The sequence below is a fragment of the Schistocerca piceifrons genome, chromosome 10, assembly GCF_021461385.2.
Source record: "Schistocerca piceifrons isolate TAMUIC-IGC-003096 chromosome 10, iqSchPice1.1, whole genome shotgun sequence".
Taxonomy (NCBI): domain Eukaryota; kingdom Metazoa; phylum Arthropoda; class Insecta; order Orthoptera; family Acrididae; genus Schistocerca; species Schistocerca piceifrons.
This window is the reverse complement of record NC_060147.1, coordinates 92,636,854-92,654,102: the sequence shown is the minus strand read 5'-3', so window position 1 is coordinate 92,654,102 and position 17,249 is coordinate 92,636,854. Positions and strand designations below refer to the sequence as shown.

General features: G+C 45.8%; 1 protein-coding gene and 1 pseudogene across 1 annotated transcript in view; one reads left to right on the top strand and one right to left on the bottom strand.

The window, feature by feature from the left end:
* LOC124718819 (protein timeless homolog) overlaps nucleotides 1-17,249 on the top strand; it is a 490,147-nt gene that overhangs the window by 184,514 nt on the left and 288,384 nt on the right. The gene's annotated exons all lie outside the window — the stretch shown is intronic.
* LOC124719311 lies at nucleotides 6,564-6,681 on the bottom strand (annotated as a pseudogene).

Below are 17,249 nucleotides of genomic sequence, written 5' to 3'. Positions count from 1 at the left end.
GAGGGGAGCGAAAAAGTGTAGGCGCACGGCAGAGTAATTGGGATAAATGCCCTCCGGCAGTGGCTGGGGAAGTGAAACAGGGGTGGGGGTTAAGTAAGGGGTGCCGTGTAGCTCCGTCCACCTACCGCCAGCTTTGTCCGTACCTGCCAGGCGAACCAGCGACCATAGCCGCCACAAACGGCTAAGCACAAAGAACAGCTTGTAACTGCTCACGCTGCAGCTTCTTCGTTTCAGGGGAATCCAACCGCACGATAAGGATGAGGTGGTCTTTGTCAACTTACACGATGCTGCATTTACGTATGAAAGAAAATAAAATTCCCAGCATCACGAAGTACACTGATGTGACAAAACTCATGCGATACCGATATGCACGTAAACTGACGGCGGTAGTATCGCTTACACAGGGTTATTACAAATGATTGAAGCGATTTCACAGCTCTACAATAACTTTATTATTTGAGATATTTTCAAAATGCTTTGCACACACATACAAAAACTCAAAAAGTTTTTTTAGGCATTCACAAATGTTCGATATGTGCCCCTTTAGTGATTCGGCAGACATCAAGCCGATAATCAAGTTCCTCCCACACTCGGCGCAGCATGTCCCCATCAATGAGTTCGAAAGCATCGTTGATTCGAGCTCGCAGTTCTGGCACGTTTCTTGGTAGAAGAGGTTTAAACACTGAATCTTTCACATAACCCCACAGAAAGAAATCGCGTGGGGTTAAGTGGGGAGAGCGTGGAGGCCGTGACATGAATTGCTGATCGTGATCGCCACCACGACCGATCCATCGGTTTTCCAATCTCCTGTTTAAGAAATGCCGAACATCATGATGGAAGTGCGGTGGAGCACCATCCTGTTGAAAGATGAAGTCGGCGCTGTCGGTCTCCAGTTGTGGCATGAGCCAATTTTCCACCATGTCCAGACACACGTGTCCTGTAACGTTTTTTTCGCAGAAGAAAAAGGGGCCGTAAACTTTAAACCGTGAGATTGCACAAAACACGTTAACTTTTGGTGAATTGCGAATTTGCTGCACGAATGCATGAGGATTCTCTACCGCCCAGATTCGCACATTGTGTCTGTTCACTTCACCATTAAGAAATAATGTTGCTTTATCACTGAAAACAAGTTTCGGACTGAACGCGTCCTCTTCCATGAGCTGTTGCAACCGCGCCGAAAATTCAAGGCGTTTGACTTTGTCATCGGGTGTCAGGGCTTGTAGCAGTGGTAAACGGTAAGGCTTCTGCTTTAGCCTTTTCCGTAAGATTTTCCAAACCGTCGGCTGTGGTACGTTTAGCTCCCTGCTTGCTTTATTCGTCGACTTGCGCGGGCTACACGTGAAACTTGCCCGCACGCGTTCAACCGTTTCTTCGCTCACTGCAGGCCGACCCGTTGATTTCCCCTTACAGAGGCATCCAGAAGCTTTAAACTGCGCATACCAACGCCGAATGGAGTTAGCAGTTGGTGGATCTTTGTTGAACTTCGTCCTGAAGTGTCATTGCACTGTTATGACTGATTGATGTGAGTGCATTTCAAGCACGACATACGCTTTCTCGGCTCCTGTCGCCTTTTGCCTCACTGCGCTCTCGAGCGCTCTGGCGGCAGAAACCTGAAGCGCGGCTTCAGCCCAACAAAACTTTATGAGTTCTTCTACGTATCTGTAGTGTGTCGTGCCCATATGTCAATGAATAGAGCTACAGTGAATTTATGAAATCGCTTCAATCATTTGTAATAACCCTGTACAGGGTGAGTCGCGTGAAACGTAACACCACCTTTATTCTGGGGGCGATTGCACGTATCGGCATGCGGTTTTCGGCGAATCATAGCGGACTATGGGGCACATACGTTGCTACATGCACAATTATCACAACGTTCATATTGACCGAGATAATGGGGCAAGTACGTGTTTTTTAAATGGGACGCTATACTTTTTTTACCGTAATTCGAACGCTCTGGAAAAGACGCGTATAGTGATGTAACGCATGTTGCTATTGAGATTCAAACTTCGCTTAAAAGAGGGCGGCTGAGGATTTACCTTCGTAGCGTAGGCCGTGCATGCTGCATAGAGCACGGCAACTCGGCCCGTGGGTCGCGAGAGGCGTTTTTATAGTCTGCAGCCGCTTCCGACCGCCTCGACCTTCAATCGTACAACATTTCCCAACGTCTTTTAAGCCAAGTTTGAATCACAATAGCAACTATACGCGTCTTTTCCAGAGCGTTCGAATGATAGTAAAAAAAGTATAGTGTCCCATTTAAAAAACATGTACTTGCCTCATTATATCGGTCAATATAAACGTTGTGATAATTGTGCATGGCCTGCCGAAGTAGCCGTGCGGTTAAAGGCGCTGCAGTCTCGAACCGCAAGACCGCTACGGTCGCAGGTTCGAATCCTGCCTCGGGCATCGATGTTTGTGATGTCCTTAGGTTAGTTAGGTTTAACTAGTTCTAAGTTCTAGGGGACTAATGACCTCGGCAGTTGAGTCCCATAGTGCTCAGAGCCATTTGAACCATTTGAATTGTGCATGCACCAACGTATGTGCCCCATAGTCATGCGATACAGATATGCACGTATACAGACGGCGGTATTATCGCTTACACAAAGTATAAAAGGGCACTACACGTGCGCAGCTATCATTTGTACTCAGGTAATTCATGTGAAAAGTTTCCGACGTGATTATGGACGCACGATTTGAATTAACAGACTCTGAACGCGGAATGGTATATGGAGCCAGATGCGATCTAACGCACCAATTGAACAGAATCTGGAACGATATCCCTCATTAGGACATCCAACAATCCTATCAAGCAATGCCATGCCGACTAACCGCTTGCATAAAGGCCAGAAGGCGACCAACGCGTTACTGACTTGTTCAGTTTGTGAAGCTCTTTCTCTTGCCTAAATCGTCCAGTTTTTATGAATTTGTAGTAAATTCATTGTCTGTACATGTACATCACATCTACCGATTTCCGTCCCATTCGGATGAGAATCATCATGTAGTCCACTCACGAATGTGGTAGGTTAAGAAATCCTCAATCGACCGATTCTAGAGAATTGCTGGTCACTATCTGGGACCCACACCAGATATGATCGGTAGAGGAAAGAGAGCATCGCGTCTCAGTCAGCGCCACAGCGTCACCGGGAGTCTGATAAAAATCCAGTCGCATACCTGCCAACTTTCAAAAACAGAAACCCAGAAGATTCCAAATCGTAAAAATTTAACGCGTGCATGCGTCGCAAGGTGTTCAAACATAGCGACAAAAGACTACACAGAAAGCTATTACAAATAATGTTACCACATATAATGTAGGCTACATTTTAAGACCACTATTTTCGAACTGTGAAGTTATGTACTTACACAAGTTACGTGCTGATGAGTGTTCATTTGCTGTCACTTAACATTGGGAACAGTTCACACACTACACAAAAATGAGCTTTCCTTGACCTGATCTTGCAAGTCACAACACGAACGACACCCTCAAAACTACTAAACTGAACATTTATTTACATTTACAAAATTTTCTCAAGTTCACAGAACACTGGCTATATTCCATCACAGGTTGCAGAGGAGAGATGAAAACTAGTAGCTTTCTTCGCTTTCTTCAGAAATTCTGAAGGATGACTATTCATGTAACATGGACCACGGCTTCTTGTATTCGAAACAGAAATGGATCTCAGAGTTTCATTCGACATCGAGAAACTCAACTGATTGCGATTCTTCTTCACCAAGCTGAACACACGCTCACACTAGGCATTGCTGTACAGTTAAGTCAGAACAGAACGCATTAGCCTACATAACCTGTAGCACTTTGGAATATCATCAGCTCGTAGTTCAGAGTCGTTTTTCCCTGGCGCACAGGGGGGGGGGGGGGGGGGGGATATGACGTTGGCGCGTGCCCTACGCCACACACCGCTTGGTGGCTAGCGGGGTACAGATGTAGATGCATGGGAAATTCTACACACATCAAAAAAAGTTCTGCATCACCCCCGCTTCCCAGAACTCCAGAAGATAGACGTTGACTCTGGATATTGTATCACAGACACCGTCTCTTTGACTGTTCAGAGATGTCACTAAACGCGCTCAGAGATGTAAACAACCATGCATGAGCAGCGCCTATTAGACGGAGGGGGTCCGACAGCCGATCAGCTCCAGTCATTCCACCAGGAAGGAGGTACACGGCTCGTGTTGTCTGTAGTTCAACCATGCCTAGACGGTCAATACCGCGGTTCGGTCGCGTCCGCATTGTTACTTATATGCCAGGAAGGGTTCTCAACAAGGGAAGTGTCCAGGCGTCCCGGAGTGAATCAAAGCGATGTTGTTCGGACATGGAGGAGATACAGAGAGACAGGAACTGTAGATGACATGCCTCGCTCAGGCCGCCCAAGGGCTGCTACTGCAGTGGATGACCGCTACCTACGGATTATGGCTCGGAGGAACCCTGTCAGCAACGCCACCATGTTGAATAATGCTTTTCATGCAGCCACAGGACGTCGTGTTACGACCAAACTGGCGTAATAAGCTGCATGATGCGCAACTTCACTTCCGACGTCCATGGCGAGGTCTATCTTTGCAACCACGACACCATACAGTGCGGTACAGTTGAGCCCAACAACTTGCCGAATTGACTCCTCAGGATTGGCATCACGTTCTCTTCACCGATGAGTTTCGCATATGCCTTCAACCAGACAGTCGTCGGAGACGAGATTGGAGGCAACCCGGTCAGGCAGAACGCCTTAGACACACTGTCCAGCGAGTGCAGCAAGGTCGAAGTTCCCCCATGTTTTGGGGTGGCATTATGTGGGGCCGACGTACGCCGATGATGGTCAAGGAAGGCGCCGTAACGGATGTACGATACGTGAATGCCATCCTCCGACCGATAGTGCAAACTTATCGGCAGCATATTGGCGTGGCATTCGTCGTCATGGACGTCAATTTGCGTCCCCATCATGCACATCTTGTGAATGACTTCCTTCAGGATAACGACATCGCTCGGCTAGAGTGCCCAGCATGTTCTCGAGACACGAACCCTATCGAACATGCCTGGGATAGATTGAAAAAGGCTGTTTATGGACGACGTGACCCACCAACCACTCTGCGGGATCTACGCCGAATCGCCGTTGAGGATTGGGACAATCTGGACCAACAGTGCCTTGGTACTTGTGGATAGTATGCCACGACGAATACAGGCATGCACCAGTGGAAGCAGCACTGCATGAAACAACTGCAGAAATCGATGTAGGAAGTACGACGAACGTATCCGTTATGACAGTGCGGGGAAATTTAGCTTTAATCGCCGGCCCAAGTGGCCGAGCGGTTCTAGGCGCTACAGTCTGGAACCGCACGACCGCTACAGTCGCAGGTTCGAAAACTGCCTCGGGCATGGATGTGTGTGATGTCCTTAGGTTAGTTAGGTTGAAGTAGTTCTACGTTCTAGGGGACTGATGGCCTTAGAAGTGAAGTCCCCTAGTGCTCAGAGCATTTTTTTTATTTTTTTTATTTTTGTTGCTTTAATCGGCTGTGGCAGCAGACGACCGAAGCCAGTGCGTTTGTTAACAGCACGACATCGCCTGCAGCGCCTCTCCTTAGCTCGTGACCATATCGATTGGATCCTGGACGACGGCAAAGCGTGGCGTGGTCAGATGAATCCCTATTTTAGTTGGTAGGGCTGATATTGGGCCTCGAGTGTGGTGGAGATCTCACGGAACCCATGGAACCAGGTTGTGAACAAGGCATTGTATAAGCTCGTGCGGGCTCTATAATGGTATGGTTTGTGCTTACATGGTATGGACTGGGTCCTCTCGTCCAACTGAACAGATCGTTGAGTGGGAGCGGTTATGTTCGGTGAGCTGGAGACCATTTGGGGCCATTCATGGACTTCATGTTCCAAAACAACGAAGGAGGTGTTGTGGATCAAATGCGTCATGTCACTGGGCCACAGTTGTTCACAACTGGTTTGAAGAACATTGTGGACTCTTCGAGCGAATGATTTGGCCGTCCAGATCTCCCGACATGAATCTTATCGAACATTTATGAGACATAATCCAGAAGTCAGTTCACGCACACAATCCTGCGCCGAATATTCTCAATTATGGACGGTTGTAGAGGCGTCGTGGCTGAATATTTCTGGAGCTGCATCCATGCCATGTCGAGTTGCTACACTAAGCTGGAAGAAATTACGTCTGACAGGATATTAGGAAGTATCGCAAGACGTGTTAGATCAGTTTAATACAACGTCGAGGCTTTCTCCCCAGACAGTTACGTGCATCTGAGTATTGCCAAAAGAGCTCTTCTTTCAAGCAGACAGTCACGACACGCTGGATCACATGAATTGTTGCTTGCGAACCAGCAACATTAACCGTATAAGCACTCCGTCTTCAGGCCACGAGTGGCCTACCGGGACCATCCGACCGCCGTGTCATCCTCATGGAGGATGCGGATAGGAGGGGCGTGGGGTCAGCACACCGCTCTCCCGGTCGTTATGATGGTATTCTTGAACGAAGCCGCTACTGTTCGGTCGAGTAGCTCGTCAGTTGGCATCACGAGGCTGAGTGCACCCCGAAAAATGGCAACAGCGCATGGCGGCTCAGGTGGTCACCCATCCAAGTGCCGACCACGCCCGACAGCGCTTAACTTCGGTGATCTCACGGGTACCGGTGTATCCACTGCGGCAAGGCCGTTGCCCATTAACCGTATAAGGGGACCGTAAAAACTTTCCCCCACGGATTTGATTCATATTTACAGGATGACGACTATAACTTGAACATACATAAATAAGAAGACGCAACTGACAACCGTTTTGGCCAAAATCGAGTTTGAAAGTTATACTTGTGTTAGTATACTTTGTACACAAAATCGAGTTTGAAAGTTTTGCTTGTGTTAGTATACTTTGTACGGTGGCTAATATTCAATGAGTCCGCAGCCGAGCGTCCGAGAACTTAATTTCAGAAAGGTGAGGTCCATGGATCGAATCTCCTTGCTGACATTTTTTAATTTCCACGTAATTCTAACAACAGTTACATTATGAGTGTGCAAATTATCAGTATGTATTTGTTCACTTATTATTTTCATAATTTTTATCCTGAAGAACGCGAAAATTTTTCGTAAGGTAGATTGGAAATAAAAAAAGGCATACAATAAGTTTCAGTCGAATCAGTATAGTAATTTTTTTTACATTATTGTATGTACATTTGTGGGATGTATAATGTGTAACATATGAAGCACTGCTGGAGGCACTGATCATAGAAACACGGGAAACAATTATTATGCGATGTAAAGCAGTTTTTATAAACGCAAAATTTTTCATGTGCATGTATTTTTAACGTGTCTATTGCAAAGGAAACTTGGTTTATCTTCATAAAAGACTCTCTGTCATCACAGAATTGCGTAGCGTTCCATTTATATACACTCCTGGAAATGGAAAAAAGAACACATTGACACCGGTGTGTCAGACCCACCATACTTGCTCCGGACACTGCGAGAGGGCTGTACAAGCAATGATCACACGCACGGCACAGCGGACACACCAGGAACCGCGGTGTTGGCCGTCGAATGGCGCTAGCTGCGCAGCATTTGTGCACCGCCGCCGTCAGTGTCAGCCAGTTTGCCGTGGCATACGGAGCTCCATCGCAGTCTTTAACACTGGTAGCATGCCGCGACAGCGTGGACGTGAACCGTATGTGCAGTTGACGGACTTTGAGCGAGGGCGTATAGTGGGCATGCGGGAGGACGGGTGGACGTACCGCCGAATTGCTCAACACGTGGGGCGTGAGGTCTCCACAGTACATCGATGTTGTCGCCAGTGGTCGGCGGAAGGTGCACGTGCCCGTCGACCTGGGACCGGACCGCAGCGTCGCACGGATGCACGCCAAGACCGTAGGATCCTACGCAGTGCCGTAGGGGACCGCACCGCCACTTCCCAGCAAATTAGGGACATTGTTGCTCCTGGGGTATCGGCGAGGACCATTCGCAACCGTCTCCATGAAGCTGGGCTACGGTCCCGCACACCGTTAGGCCGTCTTCCGCTCACGACCCAACATCGTGCAGCCCGCCTCCAGTGGTGTCGCGACAGGCGTGAATGGAGGGACGAATGGAGACGTGTCGTCTTCAGCGATGAGAGTCGCTTCTGCCTTGGTGCCAATGATGGTCGTATGCGTGTTTGGCGCCGTGCAGGTGAGCGCCACAATCAGGACTGCATACGACCGAGGCACACAGGGCCAACACCCGGCATCATGGTGTGGGGAGCGATCTCCTACACTGGCCGTACACCACTGGTGATCGTCGAGGGGACACTGAATAGTGCACGGTACATCCAAACCGTCATCGAACCCATCGTTCTACCATTCCTAGACCGGCAAGGGAACTTGCTGTTCCAACAGGACAATGCACGTCCGCATGTATCCCGTGCCACCCAACGTGCTCTAGAGGGTGTAAGTCAACTACTCTGGCCAGCAAGATCTCCGGATCTGTCCCCCAATGAGCATGTTTGGGACTGGATGAAGCGTCGTCTCACGCGGTCTGCACGTCCAGCACGAACGCTGGTCCAACTGAGGCGCCAGGTGGAAATGGCATGGCAAGCCGTTCCACAGGACTACATCCAGCATCTCTACGATCGTCTCCATGGGAGAATAGCAGCCTGCATTGCTGCGAAAGGTGGATATACACTGTACTAGTGCCGACATTGTGCATGCTCTGTTGCCTGTGTCTATGTGCCTGTGGTTCTGTCAGTGTGATCATGTGATGTATCTGACCCCAGGAATGTGTCAATAAAGTTTCCCCTTCCTGGGACAATGAATTCACGGTGTTCTTATTTCAATTTCCAGGAGTGTAAAAAAGGGCATACCATAAGTTTCAGTCGAATCAGTATAGTAATTTTTTTTACATTATTGTATGTGCATTTGTGAGAAGTATAATGTGTAATCTATAAAGCACTGCTGGAGGCACTGATCATAGAAACACGGAAAACAATTATTATGCGATGTAAAGCAGTTTTTATAAACGCAAAATTTTTCATGTGCATGTTTTTTTAACGTGTCTATTGCAAAGGAAACTTGGTTTATCTTCATAAAAGACTCTCTGTCATCACAGAATTGCGTAGCGTTCCATTTATATCCGTTGTTAGAATTACGCGGGGGAAGAAAGAAAGTACCGGCAGCGAGATTCGATACACGCCCTTATGAGACTAAGCGTTCATTTGCTCGGCTGCGCAATCCTTGATTACTAGCGACCTTTTACGAAGTGCATAAAAACGCCTAAAATTTTCAAAGTCCATTTTCTCGAAAACGGTTGAGATTTGCGTCTTCCTATTTATGTATTATGTTGAAGTCCTAGTGGTGCTCTGCACACCATATCAAAAATGATTCAAATGGCTTGGAGCACTATGGGACTTAACGTCTGTGGTCATCAGTCCCCTAGAACTTAGAACTACTTACACCTAACTAACCTAAGGACATCACACACATCCATGCCCGAGGTAGTATTCGAACCTGCGACCGCAGCTGTCGTGCACTTCCAGGCTGAAGCGCCTAGAACCGCTCGGTTACAGCGGCCGGATGCACACCATATCAAAATGAAGGAAATCGGTGAAGGAAAGTTGTTACGGACCTTTTGTTAGTGATAGAAATACTTATCAATCGTCGCAATTGGATGCAAAAAATCATTTCATGATTCCTCAGACTGTCAGTGCGAGCAAAGTAGTGCCCTGTCACTAATGATACAGGACGTGTCACAGCGTTGTCTGGGGTGAGAGGTAAAGCCTGAAATTTGGTATTCTCGGCCCACTCTTGCCCCTGTGAATCTCGGAATACTGAACTGCCTATCGATTTTCGAAATAGTATCTCCCGTGTTTTTAGCTGCAACTACCATTTCGCGTTCAATGTCTGTTAATTCCTCGGAAACCTTTTAAGGGTCTCCGGAAAGGCTCAAAATCATGAAAAGTTCAATTTTTACTTTTTTGCGTTTTCTGAATCTGCAGACTATTACCTTTTAATAGATATATAATTTATTCAAGTCCAAAGACTACAACTATTTTTAAATTTTTTTTGAAATGTGTTCTACATGGGCGTGACCCACTGTGGCGCTGTTAAACTGCTGTCACATGGTGTTATTATTAACGTCCGTGTTCATCAGGTACATTTTAGTGATGTGAGATAAAGTATGTGTTGTGGCTAATATATATCGCTGGTTCAATATATATCGCTGGTGTGATTGTCGATTGTTTCATGTTTATTTACTCTGTCGTTATCTCGAAAATATTCGTAATTAATTCTGTTTCTTGAGTCTCTGTTTTGTTGAAGTATAATAATAAGTAAAAGTAAAGTTATTAGAAATCCTCTGAAGGCTTTTGAGAAAAGGAGAAATGTTGGAAAGCCAAAGGTATGTGTTATTACTGTAAACAATAAAGACGATAACCAAGTGAGTGAACCTAACCTCTCAAGTACACCTGCCCATAGCAGTCAAAGTGGGAAAGAAAATACTTCACAGAAGAAGCTTGGTTCAATGAGTGAAAACTATGAATGTTTTATGGGCGAATCGGATGTGAATGAAATATTTGATATGTCGGTTCTCAAAGGAATTTTTTCAAACTGTGTAAGATGTATTCATTGTAGTGAAGTTGGTCTGGAACTCTCCATAATAAAGCACGTAGGACTTGCTAGTGAAATACAACTGAAATGTGATAAGTGTTCATACATGACCACCTTTTGGAACAGTGTTGCAGTAACTGCAACTGAAGAAAATGGTAGCAAAATCTACGAACACAACAACGAGCGATGCTTGCTTTAGACAAGGAACGCCTTCGGGCTGCAGACAGGGCTGTAAAGAGTCTAGAAATACAAGCAAGAGTAAACAGGAGGAGGAACAAGAGGAAGCTGGAGGAGGAGTTTGCAGAGGATGAAGATAATCCATCCTATGGACCTGGAATGCACTAAAAAGTTAATCCAATCTTTGTCGCTCGATTCCCAAAACTTTTATTTTCTCATACTAATTACATGTTTTCTAAGGATCTTCCAAACATATTTGTTTCAAACTTTCAGTAAATGTTACACAGTACCTTCTGCATAATTTAACACAGCCTTTTTCCAAAAAACTGTATATTTTTGAATATGTAAATAAAAAATTGCAAAAAAATGTTGTGAATTTTCATTACAATTGAAAAAAAAATCATCTTTAATAACTGAACTAAAATTTTGTAAAATCCCTGTGTTAAGTTGTAGCCCATATTCCAATAAATAATCTGTAAAAAGTTCAACTTCCTACCTCAAATACTTTGTGAGGAAAGATGTAATTTATAAGCGTTATTTTAACATTGCAAGTATAGGGCGTTCCGGAGCCCCTTAACGTGAATCGCCTGAGTACAGATGACAGCTCCGCCAATGCACTGCCCTTTTACGAGGGTAATCCCAAAAGTAAGGTCTCCTATTTTTGTATAAGTACATAGACCTGTTTATTTCTACAATGGCTTACATCAGTTTACAGCTTGAACCTTTAGCTCTTTTTTTATATAATCACCATTTCTGTCGATGCATTTCTGTAGACGCTGTGGCAGTTTTTGTATGGCCATGTCATACCAGCTCGCCGCCATGCTGTTCAGAAAGTTATGAACCTTCCGGCCAAATGGTCTTTTTAACGTATGGAACAGGTGATAGTCACTGGGCGCCAAGTCAGGACTGTAGGGTGGGTGGGTGATTATGTTCCACTGAAACTGTTGCAGGAGAGCAACGGTTTGCCGCGCGATGTGTGGGCGAGCGTTGTCATGGAGAATGTGTACGCCCATGCTCAACATTCCTCTTCTCAGGTTCTGAATTGCCCGCTTGAATTTTTTCAGAGTCTCACAGTACCTGTCAGCGTTAATTGTGGTCCCAGCGATTCAGCTCCGACGACGAGGTGAAAGAATAGGTTCATAGCTTTCCGAAGAGCATGGCGGCGAGCTGGTATGACATGGGCGTACAGAAACTGCCACGGCGTCTACAAAATGGTTCAAATGGCTGTGAGCACTACGGGACTTAACATCTGAGGTCATCAGTCCCCTAGAACGTAGAACTACTTAAACCTAACTAACCTAAACATCCATGCCCGAGGCAGGATTCGAACCTGCGACCGTGGCGGTCGCGCGGTTCCAGACTGAAGCGCCTAGAACAGCTCGGTCACAACAGCCGGCACACCGTCTAGAAAAATGCATTGACAGAAATGGTGATTATGTCGAAAAATAGCTAAATGTTCAAGCTCTAAGCTGATGTAAACCACTGTAGAAGTAAACAGGTCTATGTACTTATAAAAAAATAGAAGACCTTTCTTTTAGGATTACCCTCGTATATCTCTAGTGCGCGATACTGTCGCCGTCTGTATGCGTTCTTATCATCGCTACCACGTGACTTCTGTCATCTCCGTATATGAGTTTTATTTGTTGACTGCTCCTTCGTAAATTTCATCATGCTTTTGTTTTTGTAGCGATACATAGTCGTAAATGTCACATAACATTGAAAAACAGTGTATGAACGCTTGCTGGTGATGCGTGAACTCTCTCTTTAGTACTACGCTATCTCATGATGGCCTAGAAACACGAGTTCAGGGTCATAACGAACAATTAAATAAACGTTATTGTGGAATATGAATGTGTTTATGTGTGTGCATTCGTCCAAGTACCGACGGAATATTTTATCATCATCATCATTTAAGACTAATTATGCCTTTCAACGTTCAGTCTGGAGCATAGTCCCCCTTGTAAAATTCCTCCATGATCCCCTATTCAGTGCTAATATTGGTGCCTCTTCTGATGTTAAACCTATTACTTCAAAATCATTCTTAACCGAATCCAGGTACCATCTCGTTGGTATTCCCCGACTCCTCCTACCCTCTACTGCTGAACCCATGTCTCTTGGGTAACCTTGCTTCTCCCATGCGTGTAACATGACCCCATCATCTAAGCATGTTCGCCCTGACTGCTACATCTATAGAGTTCATTCCCAGTTTTCTTTGATTTCCTCATTGTGGACACCCTCCTGCCATTTTTCCCATCTACTAGTGCCTGCAATCATCCTAGCTACTTTCATATCCGTAACCTCAACCTTATTGATAGGGTAACCTGAATCCACCCAGCTTTCGCTCCCATACAACAAAGTTGGTCGAAAGATTGAACGGTGCACAGATAACTTAGTCTCGGTACTGACTTACTTCTTGCAGAAGAGAGTAGATCGTAGCTGAGCGCTCACTGCATTAGCTTTGCCACACCTCGCTTCCAGTTCTTTCGCTATGTTGCCATCCTGTGAGAATATGCATCCTAAGTACTTGAAACCTAGCCGGCCGCGGTGGCCGTGCGGTTCTAAGCGCTTCAGTTTGGAACCGCGTGACCGCTATGGTCGCAGGTTCGAATCCTGCCTCGGGCGTGGATGTGTGTGATGTTCTTAAGTTAGTTAGTTTTAAGTAGTTCTAATTTCTAGGGGACTGAAGACCTGAGAAGTTAAGTCCCATAGTGCTCAGAGCCATTTGAACCATTTTTTACTTGAAACCATCCACCTGTTCTTACTGTGTTCCTCCTATTTGGCACTCAATCCTTTTATATCTCTTTACCACTGACATTACTTTCGTTTTGGAGATGCTAATCTCCATACCATAGTCCTTACATTTCTGATCTAGCTCTGAAATATTACTTTGCAAACTTTCAATCGAATCTGCCATCACAATTAAGTCATCCGCATATGCGAGACTGAGGTCCAAATGGCTCTGAGCACTGTGGGACTTAACTTCTGAGGTCATCAGTCCCCTAGACTTACAACTACTTAAACCTAACTAACCTAAGGACATCACACACATCCATGCCCGAGGCACGATTCGAACCTGCGACCGTAGCGGTCTCGCGGCTCCAGACTGTAGCGCCTAGAACCGCACGAAACCTTGATCGAACTGTCTTTCACTCTCGACACCAAATATTTAAGCATTAGATGGGGTTCTTTTAAAAGCATGGGACGTTTACCGGTATTACATTAACACAAAATTTCGACAAAAAGTCATCGGTTAACTTTCCCCGCCACCCTGTAGGGTTTTCATTGTCCGTGTCGTTTGGATTACTTCGAAACAGTGGAGTTCGGTAGATTGCACTAGTGTGCCTTTCACATCCTGCACAGGTCTTCAGGCATATTGCGCTAAGTTTCCCTGTCCAGCTGAGGTGGCAGCCAAAGTTACACCCAAGTTCTTCGCAGTGTTCTGAAGTGGTATTGGAATACTGTCGAGCGAAATAAGACGCAACTGTTCACGGAATTCTGAACTTACCTGATATCTGTCGGAATACTAAGAATACTTCAAAGTTTTTGCATTTGGCATATTTTACCGCTGAAGACAGATCATCATTCATTTGCACTGTCGCAGTGTTGATATGTTCACGTCTGGCGATTCATTGAAGCTGGAGGTCATAGGCATTGAAATGATGTGAAGAAAAGGGCAGAACCGGCGAAATATGATCGACACGCGAGGAAAACAAAATTGGACCTAAGAGCGAGCCCCCGTGGCACTGCGTATAGAACATGCATCCAGAGCCACTATTCATTCCCAAAGACAACACATTACTGTTTATATGAAGACAGTAACTGTTTTCGAAAGAACAGACACCACTGATGACCGTGCAGCTTCTCTAGAATGAAATGGTAATTTCGGTCATCGGTGGTTCTGTTCTTTCGAGAGCAGTTACTATCTTCATATATGTAGTTAAAGGCTACCCAGCCATTGACCTTCGTCTGTGCGAATGCGAACAGGTTGCCCGAACTCTTACTGGAATCGCCAAAGCGTGCGCGAGTAACGAGTGAATGGACACATGTCTATAAGGTACATTACATATGTAGAATTGTGGACAGTTGGGAATGTGAGTCTCACGGGAAGCGTGCAAGGGATAAGTCCCTGCAGTCGCGCTATTCATCTGTGTCCTCGGTGGCTCAGATGGATATAGCGTCTGCCATGTAAGCAGGAGATCCCGGGTTCAAGTCCCGCTCGGGGCACACATTTTCAGCTGTCCACATCGAGGTGTATCAACAACACCTGTCGGCAGCTGATGGTTTCAGGTAGTAATCATTTATTACAAATTTTAGTTGAGGTCCCTTGAGTGTGTGGTTTCTGCACGGCGACGAGCCAGTGGCTACAGTTATAGGGAGGAGGAAGCGTTGTCCCCTGGGCTGCCCTTGGCGACTTTAGGGTCGCGCACAGGGGCGACCGGCCGTGTCGTCCCCCGTGCCCTTTGCCGTCCCCTGCGCATACGACGCCTCGGCTCGCATCGATTTCGGCTGCGAACTGTTGCACCCCCGTCTCCGCGCTGCCAACGCCACGTCAGCCCACGTCACTGCAGACAGGGCTCGCCTGCTGATTCGGTGACAGGGGACAGCCATAGAGTAGAAATATCTCTGGAGTGAGCATTCAGAAGCGCAGAATTGATTTTGTGTTGTCAGCATACGTTGCCACAATGGTCACGTGATCTCGGGACGCCGTAGATTTGTCCGACATTTGTCCTATAAATTATGAATGTTGTCATATCGCTAGTAAAGACAGATTCCCTTCGTAAGTGCTGTGGACTTCGTGTGGTGTCACCGCCAGACACCACACTTACTAGGTGGTAGTCTTTAAATCGGCCGCTGTCCGTTAGTATACGTCGGACCCGCGTGTCGCCACTGTCAGTGATTGCAGACCGAGCGCCGCCACACGGCAGGTCTAGAGAGACTTCCTAGCACTCGCCCCAGTTGTACAGCCGACTTTGCTAGCGATGGATCACTGACAAATTACGCTCTCATTTGCCGAGACGATAGTTAGCATAGCCTTCAGCTACGTCATTTGCTACGACCTAGCAAGGCGCCATTATCAATTGCTGTTTATCTTGTGATGCATGTACCGTCAGACCGATGTTCACCAATTATGCATTAAAGTTAAGTATTCCAGAAGCTACGTACTTTTCTTGCTAGTATAATTACTTTACCTGTTCCAGACCTCACGCCAGCCTGCGTGAGGTTTAACGCGTGCCTTTCAGCTATCTCATAGTGGCTTGGCTGTCTTGTCAAGTCACAACACTTCGCATAGACGTGTTGGAGGCACCATAGCACAGGGTGTCTACGTCCCGGGACAACCGGGAGATCCGGGAAAAACCCGGGAATTTTTTCATCCGGGAATTTTTCATTGTTTTAGTTTTCATTTAAATTTTTGTGATTTTGACTGGTGAGAACCAATACTCTAACAAAAAAATTTACTGTATCCCGCCTCTGCAGAATAATAGTGCAGCAACAAAACATGAACGAGAGAAAAAAACGGAAATAAAACTTAAGTCGCAAAGAAAATGCGCCATATACAACAACAAAACACAGTGCTCATACAAGCGTCTGCCAACAGCAAAGTGTGTCAAAGGCTTTAGGAAGACTGTGCAGTGCTTCTTAACAACAAATTCCCTCCAATGAGCGTGACGTGACAGTTTTTTACATTAGATTCGTTTTAATGCAAGATCTTTTAATGTTTCACACGTACAAACATGCGGGCTTCCTGCGTCATCGTAGCTGCGCAAGTGCAGTGACGCCTGTTATCTCGCGCTCTCTGGCAACTCCTGAAACGTACCTTTCTAATAGGTCACGGAAAAATATTGCGAGCATTGTTTTGAAAAGCGTTACTTCCAAAGTAAACTTCCTTTTATGTAAGATAAACTATGTGAGAGAGTGTACGACCAATTTCTTAAATCATATAGCGTTTGACTCTCATTTAAAAATCAACTCTTTGGGGACGACCATATAAAGAATTTCGAGCTCAGAAGATCAGACATTTACGTCGTTATTATAAAATTTTTCTGACACATTTATGTGATGCATGACGCGCAGAAGAGATATGTGGAAGCTTAGCTACTCTTGCAGCTTTTTAATCTTAGAGACCAATATTGTATGTGAAAGCTTTGCTTTTCTTGTAGCAACAATTGTACATTAATTTAAGCCATTAATTTTTGTTATTTGTGTGTTCGCGCTACTTAACAGTGATCTTGCTATTGGCTGACTACATCACGTGTCAAATGCTGTCATCAGCTGGCGAGATCACGTGACACGAGGTATGACTGGCTTACAAACGCTCGTCGCAGTCTCGATTTCTATCCTTCGTAAAGTAACATGCGTTGTTTGGTGGAATTCGAATTTATACCTTCGTAACACGAAAATATGCAGTGTGTATGTTGCTGCACATCAAAGATCTTTCCAAAACGTGTTTTTGCCCCTGAGTTTCATTTTCTAAAGTGCCGGGAAATTCTACGC